Consider the following 18,280-nt stretch of genomic DNA (forward strand, 5'->3'; position numbering starts at 1 on the left):
TCCACTCTTAGAAACAAGTAGGCACTTACACTATTATATGTACTGGTCACAATACCTTCAGACCACATATCGAGAATTGAGTGCGGAGAAGGATGCCTTATTCAATGCCCATAAGGCTATTTTGGAGCGTCTAAGCTCCATCTGTGCAAGATACAGTAACATCCTTCCCCTAGCGTCCAGTGCTGCAGTGACAAGCGTACAAAGTTAATCAGTTACGTACACAGGAGTAGAAGCACTAGAGATACAATATGGAGGTCTTGCTCATGAGCTAATCAACATTTTGCACGAGAACACCATTGGTGTTAGTCTGGCTAATGTTAAATGAGTGGTACGTGTGCTACCTAGCTATTTACTATCCAATTTTAGCTTCACGTTACATACCTCTCCTAATTTGTCAATCCATTTACATGTGTTTGTGTAATCTCTCGCAGGAATTCAATCAAATGATGATGCCACCATCCAGTTCAGTCCAGTGCAGATGAGGCCTTAGGCTACCCTAATAATCTCCTTCAATTATATTTGTCGCATCAATATCTATGACAGACCGCGTACCACCTAGCGAATCTACCTCGTACTAGCATGCATAATGCTCCCCCCCCAACAGGGGGACATTTTAGTCCATCTGGAACGTTGTGTTAGGCAAATGGCACTATATATTATAGTATCCAGAATTGTCCATGCCCTAGAATGTAATTTTTATGTGTCTCAAGTGTGCACCTTCCCACCATCTAGGTTGTATAATAAATCATAGTATGTGCTTTGACCCAATATTGGCTCAGTTAATATGTTACTATGAATACCTGTATTTTGCATGTGAAATTATATGCACGTATGAACGCACACACACCCACGTGTATGTATGTGTGTCTCTATATGCTCCCCATAAATATTGTGCTAATGGGTATGGTGCTATTTGATGAGTAATTTCATCTCCCGAACAGGTTATAGATTAGCGTCTTTAGTCAGCTAGGTAAATCGCACCCATCCCAACTATCATTGGCAGTATGGACATAGTCCCTAATGTACCTGTGCTGGCATCGTGTGCTTAACTACACAACCAACGAGTATAAATTAGCACATACATTATTGCTGCTTGGGATTTTTATATCCTTACACAATTCATCATAAAGAGGGTAGAACTTTAAGGTACATACAACCATACGATTCACTGTTGTTGCCCCATAGATTAGTACAAGGGTAGGTCAAATGTTTCCAGACAACATATAATTCTATAGGTCCGAGTCCCATGGAGGTGATTCAAGCAGCAGTCCACGCTTTGGCTACCAGAGGCCATCACCTAAATTACTTGATAATGAATTTTGGGGAGGAAGTGGCAAGCATATGCATCTTAGTTTGTGTGCACTGGTACTGACTCTGACAAACTCAATGCATCAAGTATGCAAAAAATCATTAATGGTGGCAAGAGCAGGGAGACTGACGTAGTGTTCCCATATTATGTCCTCTACAATTTGGCTTGATCCATTGAGACGTGCTCACATGGCTTCTGTGGCATCTAGGGCACGAACAGGCCAACCCCAAACGCCAGCAATGTGGCAAATCTTTTTAGTTTGTGATCTGGCAAGGGCTTGTGTATTCACCTTCATCTCATCTATGCAGGTAGAAAGCCCCCTATGTCTAGTAAAATATTCCTTCAATTCTCGCACGCCAATTGCCCTGGCCAACCCATTGTGGCTATCGATCTTGCCAATGGACATAGTATCATAATACTCTTTGATTTCCTCAACTAGGCCATCATCAACCATATCATCAATACAGCGATTCAAATATTCATTGAGAGCCAACTCATCAACATGGAGCCACAAGAGGCAGCTCTTAAACCTCAAATTTGGCCGATACCTTGCATTTGTCAAGGGATCACCAATGTAGGGATCATATTGTTCAGCAAGAAACCCATGGATTAGTGAGTTTGACCCACCTACCAAAACTGGCACATGGCCACGCCTTGCAATAGACGCTAAAGTTGTAGTTGCAATAGATCGAAATTAAGGTATGGATAAATCATCACTAATTGCTGAAACCATTCCGATAAGGTGATGAGGAATACCGTGTTGGTTACTTAGATTGACCTTGTTGGTTGTGATGTTGAGGCCAGCATAGATTTGCATCTTGTCAGTGTTTACCGCTTCGCCACCAATTGCCTTGCACACATAGATTGATAGCTTCGTCTTTCCTGTACCCGTGGCGCCTAGAATGACCACTGGCGACAGCATCTAGAGTCTATGGCAAGGGGAAGGAGTATGGGGGATGCAATCGGGGGAGGAGGGGAAAGTGTCACCGGTGGTACCAATCGTCGTTTGCCGCTGGTGTGTACTATATCAACGCATCTAATTTCTTCTACCATCACTGTTTATGTGCACTTCAACATGGCAACCATACAGAGAAATACAATATCCTTAAGGATTTGATATGTGCTCCAACTAATTCATTTTATAGGTGATCACATCTAGGTACCAAAGTAGGCTTGAAAGGATCAAGATGCCCAAGAGGGGGGGTGAATTGGGCTAATTCTAAATTTTCTTGCAATAATTAAATCCTACGGTTAGCCCAATTAACCCCTTGTGCCTAGAAAAGTGTTTCCTATAAACTAACGCACAACGGACTAGCAACCTATGTTCCAAACTTACTCTACATGGCAATTCTATGAATGTAAAGACAAGTATTGAATTGCTCAAAGTAAATGCTCAAAGTAAATAGAGAGAGAGAGAGGAACATGGTGATGTTTTGCCGAGGTATCGGAGAGTCGCCACTCCCCACTAGTCCTCGTTGGAGCACCCGCGCAAGGGTGTAGCTCCCCCTTGATCCGCGCAAGGATCAAGTGCTCTCTACAGGTTGATTCTTCGACACTCCGTCGCGGCGAATCACCCAAAACCGCTCACAACTTGAGTTGGGTCACCCACAAGCTCCGCCGAGTGATCACCAAGCTCCTAATCACCACCAAGCCGTCTAGGTGATGGCGATCACCAAGAGTAACAAGCACGAACTCTCACTTGACCACGCGAAGCCTAATGAGAATATGGATGCACACTTGTCTACTCTTGATTCACTAATGAGGCTACTCTCTTGGATTCACGAATCTCAATCACTTCACTAGGACCTTGCTCTTCTTGGCACTCACAAATGTGTTTCTCAGCTGTTGGAATGAGCAAAAGTAACTCCACACACGAGAGGAACTTCTATTTATAAGGCAGCCTGAAAAACGAACCGTTATGAGCTTCTACGGGGTGACCGGACGCTCCGGTCGTACTGACTGGACGCTTCGGTCAGTTCAACCCACAAACCAGTGAAAATGTGTTGACCGGACGCTAGCAGGGTCTGGTCACCACTGACTGGACGTGTCTGGTTGCATTAAACCCTTACTGGAACCTTACTGTACTCGACCGGATGCTGAACCCCCAGGGTCCGGTCAGTACTGACCGGACACGTTTGGTCACAGATTCCCTTCTCTGGAACCTTACTGGAGTCGACCGGATGCTGCCTCTCAGCGTCCGGTCACTTGACCTCTCCAGCGTCCGGTCGCACCGAACGCGGTCTCTTTATCAAATAAACTGACCGGACCCTGCGGCCAGCGTCCGGTCGCACCGGAGCCAGTGCCCAGTCAGCATTTGACCTTCCATTCACTTCCAACTCTCGATCATAAGTGAATGAAGTTTGCTCCAAAAGATCTTAGGCATTCATAGGAGCTACCTAGAGCTAGTTTTAACAAGTGTGCACCCACCTAACTCACTAGACTTATCTAGGTCAAGCTACCCATCCATACCCCCCTTAATAGTACGGCCAAAGGAAAAACAAAGTCCTAAACTACTCTAAGTGTCTCTCCAACTCCAATCGGCACTTAGAACTAGTCATCCTTAACCTTGTCGTCCATCCTTTGAAAACCGAAATGATTTCCATCGTAGGGGCATGACAACCTTGATTGCCCAATTGATCTCCATTACCATGACCCAACTTAATTGCCTCTGCAAAACACACATTAGTCATAGTAATCTTGTATTGTCATTAATCACCGAAACCCAACTAGGGGCCTAGATGCTTTCAATCTCTCCCTTTTTGGTGATTGATGACAATACCACCTCGAGTATGTGAAAGAATGAGGTTTTTGATGGGCTTGGTTCATATAAGCTTTTGTCGATAAGAACAAAAGTGTTAGTCAAGCTTATATGACCCAAGCCAACACAATGTACTCAAAGGATATGAATTAAGCATGAGTACGAGTAACAAAGCTCATTTGCATCGGAGTATAAACGCGGAAGCAAAGGCAAATGAGCATAACACAAGTGATATGACATATAAATAATGTAAAGTAGAGAGCACACATGTCATATATCACAATCACGTAGATATCACTATCACATAGATATAATAATATGCATGAAAGTAACACACGAATGCATAATAGTAATAGTGTATCACACAGATAAAACTCTAAATGTATATAATAAGCTAATACTAGATAACCAGCTCCCCCTAAATGTCGCTCCCACTGAGTCTACATACTCGAACCCTCTTCCCCTTTGGCATCAAACACCAAAACCTAAGGGTCGGTCGGCGGGGCTACAGTGGACGAGCCAGGCGCTGAAGTACGTGGAGCAAGATGAAACTGGGTGCCATCATCATCTGACCCTAAGCTCTGTACTGACTGACCCTCTATAACAGGAAGTGTTGCTGAAGCGGTCTGGGTCTAAGCTAGGGCAGGTGCTGCCTGTGATGTTGCTAGGACGTTTGTCGTAGGATCTAACGAGGCGATAGACGAGGGGAGCCTCTGAGTAGTCATGACAACTAGAGCTGCTGTAGAAGGACCAGCGGTATGCATATGAGGCGGTGTAGGCATGCCGGTCAACTCGCTAAAGGACGCTCCAAGACTCCTGGAGACTGACGTGTCAGTCACAAAAAGCGAGGAAGACTGATCCGGTGAGAAGCCCATATGATATAGAGTGAACTGCAGGGCTACCACTGGTGAGGACAACCACTGGGACACCTGAACTATGGGTGAAGCAAAAGGAGCTAGAGGCTATCCCAGACTCTAAAGCCCACTGAGCTGTACTCCTGGAGTCATCGTGGCGGTGGCAGACTGAGCAAGCTAGGGCGAAGGCTCTGGCTGTGGGGCCCCAAGAGCTATTACTACATGCTGCATAAATCCCATGAGCTGCTGCTGCATATGTATCTGCTGCTGATGCATCTGCTGCTGCTGCTGCTGAAGGAGCTGCTGCTGTCGCTGGAACTCGTCATGACGAGCCTAAAATTGTGCGAAGTTGGCAGCAGTCTCCTGAGCATGTCGTGCCTAATCCCGCTGCATCCGCTCAAGAATAGCAATCAGAGCGGGGTCCGTCTATGATGTAGGTGGAGCTAAGCTGGAACTGCCGACCTCTGCATCATGTCTGCATGGAGGCATCTGAGGAATCGGCTGATAGTCATCATCCGAACTGTCACTGGACTCGGTCATCTCCTGCTATGCCTCAAGCTACTCCTTCTCAGTAGCGGCTATGCCTCTGATGATCTCATCTTGCTGAGCTACTGACTCTAGAACATCTGGATGACGACTGGGCTGAGTGGGTGCCTATGGTGTGCTGTGCCTGATCCTCTGTGCCATGTTATAAGCTGGAAACTCAGTGGTGGCACCCTTATACTTTGCAACCATCTCAGGGGTCCTGACCTACATAGACTTGAGCATCAAGAATGTGATCCAATGTGCATAAGGAAGCTGCCTGCGACCCTTGAAGCCCTTAATAATAGTATCCTCCATCTCTGATAGAAGGAGGTCCCAAATGTCGAACACGGTCTGCTACATCAGGGCATTAAGGAGCTAGAGCTGTAGGCGAGTCAGACCCTCTCTGTATCCCAACCTAGGAAGTAGTGTCCTCCTGATAATGGCCTCTAGCACACGAGCTGTAGGAGTCAGGTCACTAGGGTTCCTCCTCGACCCCTCACCAAAGGGCTCCTTGAAGCAATGTCGCACAAGATCAGTAGGGGGCACTAAACCTCCATGAGGACGCCTAGGAGGCTCCTGTTGTCCATAACATACCTCATGCAACTTGACAGGCTAATCCTGTATCCTTAGTATCTCTCAGGCCCTGAAACTCATCACCCTGTAGTCTCTGCCGTTGAATGCAAAGTGTATGAAGTTGTGCTGTGGGTCAACGTAGAGCGAAGCATAAAACTGCTGAACCCAAGATGGCACATACAATCCAGTCTGGCCAATCAGATCTAACAACCTCGGCAAATATGACAAGTAGGGGCGGATATGCTCTCCAGCTACTGCCATAATAGATTCTATACTGCATACCCGCTGAGATCTTAACACTGCCCCACTGTTGAGATAAGCATTGTAGAAATCCTCGTATAGTGGTGTGTAGAAACCCTCAGCTGCTCTCTCATCCCTCCTTGGAGGGAACCACACCTCAAACTCAACAAACCTCAGCTGGCGAACCTGTCTGGCTGTGGCGGCCCTCAAGTCAAGATGTACTATTGGAGGCGGACCCTGTGGTCTAGGCGGTGGGTGTGAACCCCTGCGCTGTGTAGCTAGCCTCGGTGGACTGTAGCATTGGTATGACCAGAGCGGCGTAGCTGGGGTGCTGGCTCGGTTTCCTCGGCCTGCTGACCCTCATGAGTCTCCTGAGCTGGCTGAGGCTCTGCTGGTGGGGGCTACTGCTGTGGCTCCTGCTAAGACTCCCCCTAATGCTGAGGCTCCTCAATAGCTAGACGACGTCCTACCATCATAACAGTCCTAGGTGGACTACCATGAAGTCGCTCAATCTCCCTCAGTCTGCCCTGCGCGTCTAGTGCCAGCTGATCTGCTATGACAACTCCACTGCGGGCACCTTCTCTCTCGGCACGCTCTGTGGCCTCAGCGACTGCTGCTGCTCTCACTGTCTCTACATCGGGGTACTTGCGCTTCTTGGATGTCACCTACTTCGTTGCCTTGCCTTTCGATCCTATAGGCTGGCAAGGTGGGGGCCTCCGATCGTCATCTCTTGGACCACCACCAACATTCTTCGTGCAAGCCATCTAATCTGACAAGAAGATGAACTACCACTGATGAAGATCAACTATCAAACTAACACTCCCGAGGCTTGGCCTCGATCCGTACTCACGAGCTTGGCTCCGAGTTGTCTGACAACTGCCATAAGAACCTCAACGGCACCAACTCGCTGCACGATGGAATAGATGGATATACAAATGAATACAATATATCTAATAGATGCAAAAGACCTAGGAAGCAAGCAATGTAGGTACGAAATTAAGATGATGGGCATGCTACCTGACGATCAGCGATCCAGGAAAAGAAGAGACGTCACGCGGGGAACCTCGGAACTGGCTAGGGTTAGGATTGCGAACCACTTTGAAGAATTCGGCGGCCCTGGATGATTTAGGTCAATGCATTGAGATTTGAACAGATCAAAATCACGCAAGGAGGATGCTATGGTCTTACCGGTGAGAAGACAGGGCTAGGGCTCAGGAACAGCGGGCTTGGATGGCGCCCGGTGGCTGGGGAGCCGACGTTGGCACACACGGCGTGGCAAGGTGGCGCTGGGTCGCGGGAGGCACGTGGAATCAAGGGCGCAGGTGAAGGTGGCGGTTCAGCGTAGGACAACGATGGTGCTTGCGGTGGCGCGAGGTGCTCGATGGTGTGGGCACGGGAACTGCTACGGCAAGCTTGCGGTGGCATACGGTCGAGGGAGGCGTGGAGGGACTACGGCGGTGCTGGCACGGGAGGCGCTGGCGTGGCAAGCTACGGCGGCATCGGTGGCTAGGGCACGGGTAAGGCCGGTGGTGGAATAGGCCAGCAAGGTACGGTCGATTGAATAAATAGGTCCCCCAATGCGACTAGAAAGGAAACGAAAAAGGAGTCCTGAAGCCACACGAGATCCACTGACCAGACGCTCCGGTGGTAGCGACTGGACGCTACCACCCAGCGTCCGGTCAATTCCAGAGAGGTCTAATTCCTCTGGAATCACGACAGGACGCGTCCGGTGGTCCATGACCGGACGCATGTAGGGTCCGGTCAGTACAGCCTATTCCTTCTTCAAATGACCGGACGCTAGATCCCTTCCTGACCGAACGCACAAATGCAGCGTCCGGTCACTCCTTCAGTAGCAGTTCACCTCCTGTGAACTGACCGGACGCTGGACAGCAGCGTCCGGTGGTCCTTTTCCAGCAAATCTTCAAAGTTCCTTCGCACTGCCTATTCCCAATCAAGTCCCAACTTGAATAAGATCCAAATAAACACCAATTGGGACTGATGTGAGTGACCTCTCTCAAACCCTCATATTTTTCAAAATATTTTGCCTTAGGCTATAGTTCCTTTTAAGAAAATAGGCAATAAGAGGGCAAATGGAACAAAACAACATTCATACATATGCAATACTTGTAAGTAAATCTAGTTGCTTGTCAAGTTTGATCCAAGGTTAAGCTTCTTCACATGCTTTTCGGCGGTTATCTTAACCATGTTAGACAAGCCCTATATGCATTGCCAAAAATTAAACATGTTGTATATTACAATGAATGCAAGGGACAACACAAGCTCAATTTTTAGTGAAGTTGCTAAAGTCAAGTACATTGAGCTCATTGTGCAATCTACAGAATGTGGCCTCATCTAGCGGTTTAGTGAAGATATCCGCTAATTGATCTTCGGTTCTTACACCTTCTAGTGATATATCATTTTTAGCAACATGATCTCTTAGAAAGTGATGGCGGATATCTATATGCTTGGTGCAAGAGTGTTGAACCGGATTATTTGCAAGTTTTACCGCACTTTCATTATCGCACAAAAGAGGTACCTTTTCTAGAACTACACCATAGTCTAGTAAAGTTTGTTTCATGTATAAAATTTGTACACAATAAGCACCCGCGGCAATGTATTCCGCTTTGGCGGTGGACAAAGCCACACTATTTTGTTTCTTGGAGGACCAAGACACAAGTGATCTACCAAGCAAATGGCACCCTCCGAATATGCTCTTTCTATCAACTTTGCAACCGGCATAATCCGAATCGGAATAGCCAACTAATTCAAATATAGTTCCTTTGGGATACCAAAGACCAATGCTTGGTGTGAGCTTAAGGTACCTAAGGATTCGTTTTATGGCTATTAAATGTGTTTCCTTATTATTAGCTTGAAATCTAGCACACATACACACACTAAACATGATGTCGGGCCTAGATGCGGTTAAATATAACAAGCTACCAATCATAGAACGGTAGAGAGTTTGATCAACCGAGTTACCTCCCTCATCTAGGTCAAGATGTCCATTGGTAGGCATTGGTGTCTTGATTGGTTTACATTCATCCATCTTGAATCTCTTGAGAAGATCTTTTGTGTATTTCTCTTCAGAGATGAAGATGCCTTCTTTCATTTGCTTGACTTGAAAACTAAGAAAGAATGTAAGCTCACCAATCATGGACATCTCGAACTCCTTCGACATCAATTCACCAAATTCTTTGCATGAGTCTTCGTTTGATGATCCAAAGATGATATCATCAACATATACTTGACAAATGAAGATGTGCCCATCAAGTTTCTTGGTGAATAGTGTGGTATCGACCTTCCCAATGGTGAAGCCCTTCTCAATGAGGAAGTCCCAAAGGCGCTCATACCAAGCTCTCAGGGCTTACTTAAGCCCATATAACGCCTTGGACAATCTATAAACATGATTAGGATATCTAGGGTCTTCAAACCCGGGAGGTTGATCAACATAGACTAGTTCATAAATAAAGCCATTTAAAAATACACTTTTCACATCCATTTGATATAGTTTCATTTCATGATGTGATGCATATGCAAGTAGGATACGGATGGCTTCTAATCTTGCAACCGGTGCAAAGGTCTCCCCAAAATCCAAACCTTCAACTTGAGAGAATCCCTTTGCAACTAGTCTTGCATTGTTCCTCACAACAACACCTTGATCATCTTGCTTATTACGGAACACCCACTTTGTTCCAATGACTCTTGCACCTTTTGGTCGCTCTTCAAGAGTCCAAACTTCATTGTGAGTGAAGTTGTTCAACTCTTCATGCATGGCATTGATCCAATCCAGATCTTTGAGAGCTTCTTCTACCTTGGTAGGCTCATAGCAAGAGACAAAAGAGTGATGAGCAATAAATGAAGCAAGTTTTTGAGATCGAGTCATTACACCCTTTGATAGACTCCCTATGATGAGATCTTGTGGATGATCTTGTAGGAGAGGTGTATTTCTTCTATTGACCACTTGAGGAGGTTGTGGAGCATCAACAACTTGTGCTTGTACCACCATTTGCTCATGGGAGATATGAGTATCTTCATTTTCTACTCTCCCATCTTTTTCACCATCTTGTGGCACACTTGATGAAGAAGGTTGATCAATGATTTGTACATCATTTCCATCATCTTTTGGCTTGATGTCTCCAACTGGAATGTTCTTCATAGCCTCCCTCAATGGTTCATCACCTACATCATCAAGATTCTCATGTGCTCCTTGGGAGCCGTTAGATTCATCAAATTCCACATCATATGTTTCTTCAACCAAGCCGGTGGCATGATTAAATACTCTATATGCTTTAGACTTTGATGAGTAACCAACAAGAAAACCAATATCACAACATCTTTGAAACTTCCCTAGGTGTTGCCGCTTCTTGTAGATGTAGCATTTGCAACCAAACACCCTAAAGAAGGAGACGTCCGGCTTCTTCCCATTAAGCAACTCATAAGGTGTCTTGCCAAGGAACTTTTGAAGGAATAGGCGGTTTGATGCATAGCAAGTGGTGTTGATTGCTTTCGCCCATAGAGCTTCGGGGGTGTTGTACTCATCTAGCATAGTTCTTGCAAGAGTGATCAAAGTCCGGTTCTTCCTCTCAACTACACCATTTTGTTAAGGAGTATAAGTTGCAGAGACTTCATGCTTGATCCCAACTTCATCACAATAAGTTTTAATGCTTGTGTTGTCAAATTCTTTTATGTTGTCACTTCTTATCTTTTTGAGTTTCACCTCAAATTCATTTTGAGCTCTCTTGGCAAACTTCTTGAAGCAAGATGCAACTTTGGATTTGTCATGAAGGAAGAATACCCATGTATACCTTGAATAGTCATCAATAATCACAAGACAATAGAGATTCCCTCCTAAACTCTTGTATGTTGTTGGTCCAAATAAATCCATGTGTAGGAGTTCTAGCACTCTTGTGGTTGACATGAAAGCTTTGGTTGGATGAGTATTTGCAACTTGCTTGCCGGCTTGACATGCACTACAAAGCTTGTCCTTTTCAAACTTGACATCCTTCAACCCTCTCACCAAATCATTCTTCATAAGCTTCTTGAGTGAGCTCATCCCAACATGAGCAAGTCTTCTATGCCATAGCCACCCAAGTGTTGTTTTGGCGAATAGGCAAGTCTTCAAGTTTGCATCTTCAGAGGTGAAGTCCACTAGATATAGGTTGTTGTATCTAAATCCATTGAATATCACTTGATTGTCATCTACCTTGGATACAACAACCTTCTTCTCGGTGAACAAGCATTGGAAGCCAAGATCACACAATTGCCCAACGGATAGCAAGTTGAAACTCAATGAAGCAACATAGAGCACATTGGAGATGGAATGATCATTTGATATTGCCACTTTGTCTAATCCTTTAACCTTGCCCTTTGAGTTATCTCTAAATGTTATTTTCTCTTATCCATCTACCTCTTCATCTAGTGAGGTGAACATACAAGGATCACCGGTCATATGTTGAGTGCAACCACTATCAATAACCCAATGACTTCCACCGGTCTTGTAGTTCACCTACACACAAGAGATTCAAGCTTTAGGAATCCAAACTTGTTGAGGGCCCTTCACCTTCTTAACAAGTGACTTAGCCAGCCAAATCTTCTTAGGCCTATTCTTGTTAGGGGGACCTAAGAACATGACTTTCATCTTTCCACTAGAGTCCTTTCTAAGCATATAGTGAGCATTGAAGACAAAGGGTCTAGCATGCTTGGGCAAGGGTTGTGGCGGTGGAGTTTGACACTCATGAGCAAAGTGGCCTTCTTGTCCACACTCAAAACATCTCTTTGGCTTTGGCTTTGGCTTTGATTGTTGTTGTTGAACTTGAGCCTTCTTCTTCTCCATACTTGCCACATATCCAATGCCACTTCTATCCATCTTCATGATGGTGTTCATGAGTAGCTCACTTTGGAGATGCTTTTCTCTAGCAAACTTGCTCAATCCAATCTTGAGATGCTCTTTCTCCAACTTGAGCTTCTTATTTTCTTCCTTTAGAGCATCATCTTTCTTCTCTTCCTTGAGCTTCTTCTTTTCTTCTTTGAGCTTCTCATTCTCAAGAATCAACTCTTTATCATGATCAAGAGTTTCTAGCACAATGGTGTTGTGGCTTTTCATTTCTTCAAGATCTTTCATGAGCTTCTCATTTGTGTTCTTGAGCTTGACATATTCATCATAGTCATTGCACTCAACCACTTGCTTGCCTTTGCCACTAGATCCTTGCTCAATGCTCTCATCAATCAAATCATCACATGATGTAGCTATATCAATCTTAACAACATGGTTAGTAGTATCATGTGGCTCATTTGGTAGGAATTCTTGAGCAATGACAAGAGTATCATGATTGATCTTAAGAGTTGTATACTCATCTTTTAGCTTGTTGTGACTAGTGATGAGCTCATTGTGCACCCACTCAAGTTTATCATGTTTATCTTTAAGCTCTTTCTTAGAAGATTTGAGCTCCTTAAGTTTGGATGATATAGCATCATTAGTTTCTCTAAGCTCATCATTAGCCTTTTCCAATGTATCGCACTTAGCTAAGAGTGAATCATTTTTAGCATCAAGCTTTTCATTTGTAGCTCTACTTTTTCTAATGATCTTAGTGTATTTTCTTAGTATTTTGACAAGATCATCATATGTAGGTGAATCATCATCATCGCTATCGCTATCATCATCACTAGCTTGCTCATCATCACTACTATCATCATTCTTAGTTACCTTGCATTCACCCTTGGCCATAAGACATAGGTGTGTAGAGGATGATGGTGATGGTGGCAGTGAAGATGCAAGATCAATAGCAATGACAGCCACCTTCTCATTGTCACTATCATCATCGGATGATCCACTTGATGGATCAATGTCCGTGAGCCAATCACCGACAATGTAGGCCTTTCCACTCTTCTTCTTGTAGAAGTCCCTCTTTTTGCCATCTCTTTTCTTGTATGGCTTGTTCTTTTTCTTCTCATCTTCATCCTCATTGCTTGAGTCATCTTTCTTGCCCTTGTTCTTGTTCTTGAACTTGTCTTTCTTGGGCTTTATGCATTGATGAGCTAGATGGCCAAGTTCGCCACAATTGTAGCAATCCATCTCGGAGATTGGCTTTCTTCTTGAGCTAGTGAAGAACTTCTTCTTCTTGCCGTCAAACTTGATGCCACTCTTGTTTAGCTTCTTTAGCATCTTGGCGGTCTTCTTCACCATGAGAGCAAGACTTTCTTCATCATCTTCTTCATCACTTGAGCTCTCATACTCAAGTCTTGCTTTGCCCTTATCTTGGCTAGCTTTGAATGCTAAGTCCTTCTCTTTCTTCTTTGTAGAGGATGAGCCATCTTGTGGTGTGATGTGCATGTACATCTCATGAGCATTGATCTTTCCCAAGATTTGTGTCGGTGTAGCGGCGGAAAGATCACCTTGATGTAGCACGGTCACAATGTGCCCATATTTGTCAATGGGGAGGACACTCAAGATCTTTCTCACAACGTCGGATGGTGATATTTGAGTAAGTCCAAGCCCATTGACTTCCTCTACAAGAACATTTAAATGAGAATACATCTCATTAGCACTTTCTTTGGGAAGCATTTCAAATGAATTTAGCTTTTTAATCACAAGATGATAGCGTTCCTCACGCTCACTCTTGGTTCCCTTATGGAGCGCACAAACGTCTGACCATAGTACATGGGCATCTTTGTGGTTCCTTACACAGTTGAACACATCTTTGCAAAGGCCTCTAAAGATGGTGTTGCGAGCCTTTGCATTCCATTTTTCATAATTAACCTCATCGCCTTGTAGGTTAGTAGCATCCCGAGGTTTTGGGAAGCCTTGTGAGGCGGCTCTAAGAATACCAACGTCTAGAGCTTCTAAGTACGCCTCCATTCGGATTTTCCAATATGGAAAGTCATCTCTCTCAAAGATAGGAGGAGGTCCATCCCCATGAGACATCTTGCTCTAAGCAGTTAAGCTTAAAAACATGAGCACGAGGCTCTGATACCAATTGAAAGGATCAAGATGTCCAAGAGGGGGGTGAATTGGGCTAATTCTAAATTTTCTTGCAATAATCAAATCCTACGGTTAGCCCAATTAACCCCTTGTGCCTAGAAAAGTGTTTCCTATAAACTAACGCACAACGGACTAGCAACCTATGTTCCAAACTTACTCTAGCATGGCAATTCTATGAATGTAAGGACAAGTATTGAATTGCTCAAAGTAAATAGAGAGAGAGAGGAACACGGCGATGTTTTGCCAAGATATCAGAGAGTCGCCACTCCCCACTAGTCCTCGTTGGAGCACCCGCGTAAGGGTGTAGCCCCCCCATGATCCATGCAAGGATCAAGTGCTCTCTACGGGTTGATTCTTCGACACTCCGTCATGACGAATCACCCAAAACCGCTCACAACTTGAGTTGGGTCAACCACAAGCTCCGCTGGGTGATCACCAAGCTCCCAATCACCACCAAGCTGTCTAGGTGATGGCGATCACCAAGAGTAACAAGCACGAACTCTCACTTGACCACGCGAAGCCTAATGAGAAGATGGATGCACACTTGTCTACTCTTGATTCACTAATGAGGCTACTCTCTTGGATTCATGAATCTCAATCACCTCACTAGGATTTTGCTCTTCTTGGCACTCACAAACGTGTTTCTCAGCTGTTGGAATGAGCAAAAGTAACTCCACACACGAGTGGAGCTTCTATTTATAAGGCAGCCTAAAAAACGAACCGTTATGAGCTTCTGCGGGGTGACCGGACGCTCCGGTCGTACTGACCGGACGCTCCGATCAGTTCAACCCATGAACCAGTGAAAATGTGTTGACCGAACGCTGGCAGGGTCTAGTCACCTCTGACCGGACGTGTCCGGTTGCATTAAACCCTTACTGGAACCTTACTGTACTCGACCGGACGCTAAACCCCCAGGGTCCGGTCAGTACTGATCGGACGCGTCCGGTCATAGATTCCCTTCTCTGGAACCTTACTGGAGTCGACCGGATGTTGCCTCTCAGTGTTCGGTCACTTGACTTCTCCAGCGTCCGGTCGCACCGAACGCAGTCTCTTGATCAAATAAACTGACCGGACCCTGCGGCTAGCGTCCGATCGCACCGGAGCCAGCGTCCGGTCAGCATTTGACCCTCCATTCACTTCCAACTCTCGATCATAAGTGAATGAAGTTTGCTCCAAAAGATCTTAGGCATTCGTAGGAGCTACCTAGAGCTAGTTTTAACAAGTGTGCACCACACCTAACTCACTAGACTTATCTAGGTCAAGCTACCCATCCATACCTCCCTTAATAGTACGGCCAAAGGAAAAACAAAGTCCTAAACTACTCTAAGTGTCTCTCCAACTCCAATCGACACTTAGAACTAGTCATCCTTAACCTTGTCGTCCATCCTTTGAAAACCGAAATGATTTCCATCGTAGGGGCATGACAACCTTGATTGCCCAATTGATCTCCATTACCATGACCTAACTTAATTGCCTCTGTAAAACACATGTTAGTCATAGTAATCTGGTATTATCATTAATCACCAAAACCCAACTAGGGGCCTAGATGCTTTCAAGGCTGCAAACACAAACTATATGGGTGCTCATTTTCCCTATGGTAGTCAACTATATTCAACTCATTCTTAGTTAGAGGATAAGTATTTGGTGCATTTTTTGAGTTTGTCTCTTCATGGGTGTCTTGTCTTGCATTGTTTCTCTACAAGGTAAATGTTACTAGGCCATTATTTCCTTCTTATGTGTAGACGTTGATCAGACCAGGCGTCGCCTATTGGCAATAACGGCACTATCCATTACATCATTATCGTTGTGTACTTCCACATGTGAAGTGTGTATAGCGACATCCTAGCGCTTGTTTGGTTGACAAGCGAACAAATTTTCTTTCCAGACCAGTGCTTGAATGTAAACCGTGCGCCCAACTTGTAATCTTTGGAAAATTCATATTGACCTCATTTGTGTCCCCTAGCCATATAGTTGCAAAATGCCTACAACTTGCCACACCATTATTGTTTCTGTCATCATCTTGTCTCTATGCATTTTACATAAAGGCACTAATGCCCATGAATAATGGAGAAAGCCCCTAAGGCATCTGGTGACTACTAACACTTTGTTACTCGCCACTGACCATGCCACTACACAACTCCACCCGCATGCGATGACACAGTCGCTAACATTAACGAATATCATCGAGATGGCACATCATGCCCATGAGTAATGAACTATGTCCCTTAAGGACCCAACAACTACTCCTATGTTGTCACATCACCACCGCCCATGCCACTAGATGACACTACCCGCGTGCACTACCACAGTCTCTTGCATTAGAAAAGGTCCTTGGATTGCTCGACATGGCTCAGTTCATCTATAGGTTATGGCACCAAAAGACTCTTCCACCTTAGGAGATCTAGCATGCCATAACACAACAACCTTTCCGTCAAGCATCGTACCTCCAATTCCTCTCTTTTTCTATTTTTTATACGAATCGGGCTCCCTTCCTCTTCTCGCTGCCCCTAGCAAGGTGAGGAAATCATGAACATATTTATAGGAATCTTACCCTCTCATGTATGTTAAAAAATGACTTTCCTCCTTTTCCTCGCAGATGATAGATGCAGGGTGTCGAGATGGCAGAGCATGCCCATTAGTAATGGAGTGTGTCCCTTAAGCACCCAACAGCTACTCCCACGTTGTCACATCACCACCGCCCATGTCACTACACAACACTACCCGCGTGGGTTGTCACAATCTTTCGCATTAAAGAAGGTCCTTGGATTGGTGGACACAGCTCCATCCTTTTATCTATAAGATGCGGCACCGAAGATCTTCTCCACGTCATGAGATCTGGCATGCCCTAACACAACAACCTTTCCATCAAGCATCATACCTGCAGTTCCTCCCTTTTTCTGCTCTCTTATACAAATTGTGTTGCGTTGCTCTTCTCGGTGCCCTTAGCAAGGTAAGTAAGTCATGAACGTATTTACATAAATCTTACCCTCTCCTATATGTTGAAATTGACTTCATTTTCCTCGCAGATGGCAGAAGAAGGGTGGACCACCAGCTATTGCCTAAATAAGGATGGCTTCCCCAAGCTCCTATATGCCATCATGGTCAGGATATGTATTTTGGATCACCCGGAATATGTAGGAAGGGAGTATGAGGAGTATGGCACTCAAAGGTGTGAGGTGATCATCCATATTGGGGCAAGTAGGGATTTCCCTGACATAAATCCTTGGGTGGTGTCCACTGTAGGGTTTCAGTTCGAGGACAGTTACCAAGCTGTCGCTCGAAAAGCTTTGAGGTACCTATGCCAGATTTATGAGAAGCCAATATGTTGTACACCAATGAGATTCTTCCCCCCTTTTGTAAAGAACAGCCCTGTGTGGGTAGCCCGAATGAAGACCCTCGAAGGCCCTGAGCTCTGTGAAGGTGATCCAACTACAGTTTTCATGATGACTACTTGCTTTCCTTGGATAAGCAGTATGATAGGCAGGCTAAGTATTTGAGGAGGTGCATTCATAGGGCAGAGGAGGCAGAGAAGCAGATTAGAGAGCTCTAGGTGCAGCTTGCAAATGCTAAGGTGCAGGCCACTAAGGCGGAGAGCCGTGAGGCAGTGGCAGTTGAAGCCTTCAAACAAGCTGAAGACCGGCACACTCAGCAACTGAAGGATATCTATCTTGTCACTAGGGCCAGGAGAAGGATTGTCGCCATGGAAGATAGAGAGTGCCCAATACTAGATGGAATCCCAATTGCAACCATGGAAGGGAAAATAGTGGACACACCGCCTGCACCTCCTCCAACCAAGGCCTCCCTTGAGATAGGGTCACCTGATGGCGAAGAGATTCTCCCACTCGCTCAGCCACCGCCAGGAGATGGCACCTCTCCTCATGCCATCCTCTCAGAGGATTTCTCAAGCTCCGAAGCATGATCTAAGTGGCCACATGGCCCCTCAGGGAATGAAGTTAATATGGTCCAAAGCTAGACCCTTAAAAGTGGTTTTAGCGATGTGCCCTTACGCCTAAGGGGAGTGAATCTTAATTCACTTTTTTTTG

The 18,280-nt window shown here is 45.2% G+C and overlaps 1 pseudogene; it reads right to left on the reverse strand.

Moving 5' to 3' along the window:
• Window positions 1-1,493: 1,493 nt before the first annotated feature.
• On the reverse strand, window positions 1,494-2,231 carry LOC136525684 (adenylate isopentenyltransferase 1, chloroplastic-like; annotated as a pseudogene).
• Between the last annotated feature and the right edge of the window lie 16,049 nt (window positions 2,232-18,280).

This window comes from Miscanthus floridulus, chromosome 19 (genome assembly GCF_019320115.1).
Source record: "Miscanthus floridulus cultivar M001 chromosome 19, ASM1932011v1, whole genome shotgun sequence".
NCBI classification, from domain to species: Eukaryota; Viridiplantae; Streptophyta; class Magnoliopsida; order Poales; family Poaceae; genus Miscanthus; species Miscanthus floridulus.